Source organism: Lathamus discolor, chromosome Z, assembly GCF_037157495.1.
Source record: "Lathamus discolor isolate bLatDis1 chromosome Z, bLatDis1.hap1, whole genome shotgun sequence".
Taxonomy (NCBI): Eukaryota; Metazoa; Chordata; class Aves; order Psittaciformes; family Psittacidae; genus Lathamus; species Lathamus discolor.
The window spans coordinates 24,134,450-24,140,512 of record NC_088909.1 but is presented as its reverse complement, the minus strand read 5'-3'; the positions used below and the strand labels follow the sequence as shown (position 1 = coordinate 24,140,512).

Genomic DNA, 6,063 nt, shown 5'->3' with positions numbered 1-6,063 from the left:
TTGTCAAGCCTGATGTTGACATTTACAGCTGTTCCACAAAGGCTTTTGTGAACATCTTCACCTGGAACAAAGCAAAAGCAAGTCTCGCCTCATCTCACTTGCTGACGGAAGTACAAGGAACAGAGCAATCTGCAGGCAACAGAAGAAAGAGCTGCAGTTTTGAGCTGCATAAGCAGTTCCCCAGATCAGGACATTAATCATATCCTGACAGCTGCACATGCTACAGCATGAGGATGTCCTGGCACCACCTTAGGCACCTTATTTTGAGGGACGTTCGTGGAGATGTATCTTTTCAGATGTGCCCGGGTGCCCTTTGGGCTGCCATCCCACTCAGGTCACAGGGAATTCTACATCCAAGTCACTCAGGGACGCTGAGGAGCGCCACCTCAGCCATGCCTTGCCCACGGCCTCCTGCAGGCAGGAGATGCCCCCAGTGTCGTGTCATTCTTATCTCCTGGTCCTGAAATACTGGGCATAGCTCTGATCTCAGAACCCAAGCAGGAGCATTTGAAATTAAATGGAGAAGGGCAGAAACAACAATGGAAACTACAGAGCAGCTTCTGTGCTGAGCTCTGCACTCAACAGGCTGCTACTGGGCCCTCGGATCCATCTGCCAACTCCTTCTTTTGCTCCTGCTACGGTCACAGCCAGGTGCCTCACCACTGCCCGCACATTATTCCTTGTCAAACGTGCTGCTGTTACCACTTCACCACCGGAGAAGTGAGTCCCTTCACTAGGGTAAGTGTCCTCTGGAAGGCTGGAGACTTACTTCCAGCACCAGAGCAACACGCACAGCAGCACAGCCATTTCAAAGTGTTTCTCCAAGGTGGTGTTCACGACTTACCTTCAGACATCATTGCACCCTCACATTACTGACTCCAGCCAGCCCTAGCAGCAGCTTGCTCATAAACCTCACCACTAAAGAACTGCTGCTAACAAGGCGGTTTCTACAGAATCATTCCCAGGCTACAGCAAAGCTCAGAGCACCCTAATGGCTACCGCTGCCACAGTTACTGCTCCTCCTGGTCACAAGTCCTCAGCATGGCCCAGCTCTCAGCACAGCACCCACTGTACCCATGCAGCACATCACAAGAAGAGGGTCTCTACCTCAAAGGCCTTCCCAGGACCTGTAACACAACAGATCGGGATGAAAAGCAATGACCAGTCAAAAGAGCTCTATGGGACAGGTTTTAGGCTCTTCAGACAGCTCTCTTGCACGTTAAAAGCCATCTTCTTTTCCATCAGGCTCCTTCCTATGCGTCCTTCTGCAATGGAGCACCCAGAGTATTAGTCATCACCCTTTGTGCATTGTGCTTAGGAAGATCTGTTTGTCTTGTTAACGGCTGAAATATTCCAGCACAGGAATATCCCGGAGCCAGGCTTTGTTCTAGTCAGCATGAAGGCATCTTGCAGAAGGGACTGAACAGGACAATGAAGCCATCAGATGATGACAGATGACACTGCCCCACAGCCAGGATGCCACAAGCTAGTTTTAATCATCACTGCTACTACAGCAATGAGACACCGAGGTACTTTTGTTCCTAGGGAAAACAGTGCTGGAACTTTAATTCTGATTGCCTGGCAAAGACATGCCCAACATGCCACTTAATAAATCCATCAGCCTTCAAGCTGCTCTTCTGATGCTCAGCAGATGCTGATTGATCCACAAGGAAAGGAGCCTAATGAATGGTCAGCTCTGTCCTGAAACACATACAGAGTTAATGGCACTGAGGAACATCTCAGTGATTTCCACTGATGACAGAGTAGACAACCTGCAGTCAAGGATGACCTGCAAAGAGATGAAACCCACATTCCTGCAGACATCTTTCACATGCTAACAAGGTGCTATTTGTCATCACATGGAATTGTGTCTCTGGGCATATCTGGGGATGAACTAAACTGCCAGAAAGAGATTTTTAACTTCCAAATGACCCTCCTACTTCACACACTCTTGTGACTTATGCAGCCAACTCCATGGGCTGCTGCCGCAGGGTTTTGTCACGAGGGGTGTTACGTACTTGGAGAACTGTAAAGCTCTGCAAAAATCTTCAAGCATACGAAGCAAACTTCATTTTCCTTCACCGCTCTCAGTGTGACAGACGATCTGTCTTGAAACACAAGGCCCTGAAGAGGGAACAAAGGCCATGCTCTGTTTGCAATTACCAGAACAACCTTACCTAAAACAGATTTAAATAAATCATTATTCCAAGCAGCTCTAGAAAAGGGGAACAAAGGCAGGAAACAGTTGTTACCTTTTAGACATACAGGAAAACTCTGGAGGCCAGATAGACTCAACCGTCAATCTAATTGATTTGAACTACAAAAGCCAAAACCCATCAGCTGTATAAAGTACTAGCTACCAACTCTCCATCTGTTGCTGCTCCTATTAAGATGCAAAGTCAACATATAACTGCACAACCTCCCGCTTACACTTTTTTTTGCCTCCCTCCACTCACTTTGAAGCAGAAGTCCAGCAGAAACCAGCCATGCTGCTGGGAATCCTCACAAGCCAGGGAAGAAAAGCACAACGCACACTCCACCTGTGACACAGCACAAAGAAAAACCCCTCTGCAAAATTTTAAATGACCCACAATCCAAGGAAAAAGCTAGAGAAGCCTCTTGTAGTAATTACAGCATCAGAATCTGGCTTACACCTAGGATAATACAGGAAACAAGATCTTTAAAAGCCTCATGCGATAAGTTTCTAAACATCTGCCAGCACTATAAAAAAAAAAAAAAAATGTACTGTATCAGTTAGTGGACTACAGTGAAGCTTTGGTGTCCAAAGAGGCTGCTACTCAGGGAACAGATTTCCATTCCTCTTTGCACCTATAAGAAGCTGCTATGAGTCTGCCTGGTGTTGAAGGAATGGAGAATTGCATGAAGATGTACAACTGGAGTTGACTAGCAGTGGCACACAGCAATGGCCATCAGAACCTCAGCACCTGCTGCCATAAACATAGCTCAACAGTAACTCAACTCTACTCACACAGCAAGGTCAGAGCCCCTGTAAACACTCACACGAGACCAAGATTAAAACCAGAAAGTGGCTTTGGTGCTCCCACCCTAGAATCCTGCACAATGCAGGGACAACTCAGATTAGTCTCTAATGAGGTCATGAGTTTGCTCAGGCAAGAACTGAGAGACCACAGTCCTGGCTGAAGTCAGTATAAATTGAGAGCACTCAGATTGATCTCAGGAATGTGAAATGCAACACAATGAGGTCTGAGTTCAGCCCTGCTGCCATTCACATCCATCAATGCATTGACGAAGAAGAAAAAAGAGAAAGGAAAAGACTATATCTAGAGACTAAATAGGATTTTCATTTTGTTTTCAAGCAAGTTCCTGGAAGAGAACAGAACTATGCAAAGGTGCTTGTTTTCTCTAAGGTCTACCCAAACACACAGATGAAGACCACAGTGAGGCAGTGCTTCTCCTTGGTGCTTGGGACTGGAGCAGAGCACTAGAGAGACTGGAAGGGCACTGTCAGGGAGGAGACATCCCAGGCCAAGGCTTGTTTCCCCACGCTGCAGCCTACTGCTGATCAACAGGAGATCATTACATTTAGCCCTATATCCAGCAAGCGGCAATGGGGAGTAAAGGCTGCTGGGGGCCCCAGATGTCCAGGGGCAGCAGCAAAGCTCAGAAGCAGGGAAACAAGGCAGAGCCTTCCCTGCCCCAGGGCAGAGCAAGCTCAGCTCCACATCAGCTTCAGTTCCTGGTATGCTGCACAGGAGAAACATGTTCAGCTGCTCTCATCTCCTTTACAGGAATAACTTGACTTTGGCAGAGAGCAGGTTTTGCTCTCCAGGGCTTGGGAGAGGAGACATTACTTCATTCACTTTCTAAAGGAACAGTAACTAACCCAGTGCAGGAAAACTCAATCTGATAGACAACTGCTGAGCCAGAGGCAGATACTGCCCTTGAAGCAATTGATCCAAGGAGCTGAGGCTGAGCTCTCCCTTCCTTGCCCTGGGTATACAGAGCCACAGAGGATGCTCTGAGCCTAGGTCTGTGATCCACAGCAAAAGGAGCCGAGATTTGCTTTAGGAAAGCTCCTGCTCAGGAACTACCAGCCCTCTCATAAGCTGTGTAGGAAGTTGAGAGGAAACAGGGTATTAATCTGCCAAATACTCAGGCAGTTCTTTAGCAGCTTTAAGCACAAGGCTGGAGGCTTTCAGCAGGACTAAACCCACTGACTTTTTACCCAATTACTCCTGGGCTACATGTTACCTCTCTTGCGGGGAAGCTGCTTTCTGGAGCTCTGCACCAAAGGAAGACAGGACAGCCATGGAGAAGACATGCCTGCTTGAGGGCTGGCTCCTCTTGGAGATCAAGATTTAAACTGCAACAGAAAGAGAGTGAGAGTAGGAGAGCTCTGCAGTCACTTCTACCTAGGCCATCTGTTGTATTGTTCACAGTTCACAGCATTTTATGGACAGAGCAAGAACAATCAATGTCCTCCCTCATTCACAGACTGGGCAGCACAGAGTACCATTTGAGGCCAAACCATGTGCAAGATGAGGAGGGCAAGACCAGCAGCAGCGAGGCAGGCAGCCTGCGTCCCATCCACACGTAAGCCACAGCCTGGAGGCAGTCACATCTGCATCCCACGGGAAGACAGGAAGACATGGAGGATGCGTCTCTTCCTGGGAGCAAAGCTTGCTCCCTTGCCCAGCTCCAGTGGTGGGGAGAAGGGGCTCCAGCTCCCAGTGCTTCACATGGCAAGTGCTGCCCGAAGCAACAGGGCCTCTGGCCAGCCCCAGCACCACCAGGGCAACAGCAGGGATGCCCACAGGGGAGGAGGCAGCGCTGGCTTTCCAACATGCACATCAGAAACACCTTCCTGTGGGCACTCATGCACTCAGCAAGTCACGTATCAAAATAACTGGACGTGTCTGTCCTCTTGCACAGCACACAGAGCTGCAGCAAAGGCAAAGACAAGAGCTATAGTGACGATCCAAGGGAGAGAAGTGCTCCCACACACAGCTGACAGGCTCGCAGGGATGCGAGAGGAGCATTTGAACCATCAGGGAAGAACTCCAGTGCTCCGTTCCAGAAAGGATCCGACGGCAACACTCCATCACTTTCGATGCTAGCAAAATGTTTCCTACCAAAACCTCCAGAGAGATCACTTACCCAACTGCAGCCTCATCTAGTCCCAGATATGCAGCCCACAGTCCTCTTCAGTCCAAACTGGGTTCATGTTTGTTTTCTTCTAAGAAAGAAGTAAAGTTGGCTCCTCTTAGCCCTGTTTCCCTCCCTGCCTCTGAGCAAGCCAAGCCCACGCTGCAGGGCGAACCTTGATCTTGTTTGCTTTTGGGAGACACAGACCTCCATGCACAGCCCTGGCTTTGCTTTCTCCCTTTTCATTCCCATGCTTAGAATCAGTTTGGTTTCCTCGCTTCTTGCTCAGTTTACGTCCCACTTCCATACCCTGAACTGCTTCTCTACTCCTTTCCTAAATCCAGACAGTATTTCAAAAACTCCACTTTGGAGACCTTGACATTAGCTGTGCAGTCAAATCTGAACTGAGGAATTGTTTTCCCTCCACCACTTTTTAAAACAAAACAAAAATAACTTGGGCCCAGCAAGTGTAATGCCTCCTTGGTTTACTTTTCCCTTCACACTATGAAACCATTTAACCCAGCAGCTGCCTTTGTGTAAATTTCAGAACATTCAACAAGTTACTCACAGTTCAGGGGGAATCTCTGACACGAGCAGGGCAGCACCCGAGGCTGTGACTGCCAGGAGACACTGCACAGAAAGATGGGTGCATTCTGGACGGAGGTTCGGGCACAATTCAACAAGGTACTGGCACCACGTCTCAGTTTAAACAAGAAAGGGGACAGAGGTCAGGGGCACCTGAGATTTTAGAAGATGAGACAGCAGCCACATCAAAAAACACACAAACAAAGAAACAAACCAAAAAAGAGGATAAAAAGATGAAAAGACAGGCACCCAGTGGGTCAGGAGCAGCCACGTTGGCAACTGTGACCATCGACACAAGCACCTCTGAGTTTCAAGGCTCAGAGCTGCAGGACAGACTCACTCGGTCTGGAG

General features: G+C 48.5%; 1 long non-coding RNA gene across 1 annotated transcript; it reads right to left on the bottom strand.

The window, feature by feature from the left end:
- Positions 1-1,121: 1,121 nt before the first annotated feature.
- LOC136005329 (uncharacterized) lies at positions 1,122-4,360 on the bottom strand. The gene is made up of 3 exons (XR_010608759.1): positions 4,234-4,360; positions 2,019-2,124; positions 1,122-1,265 (listed from the first exon to the last, which is right to left on the bottom strand). It is a non-coding gene; the product is annotated as an uncharacterized LOC136005329 (long non-coding RNA).
- Between the last annotated feature and the right edge of the window lie 1,703 nt (positions 4,361-6,063).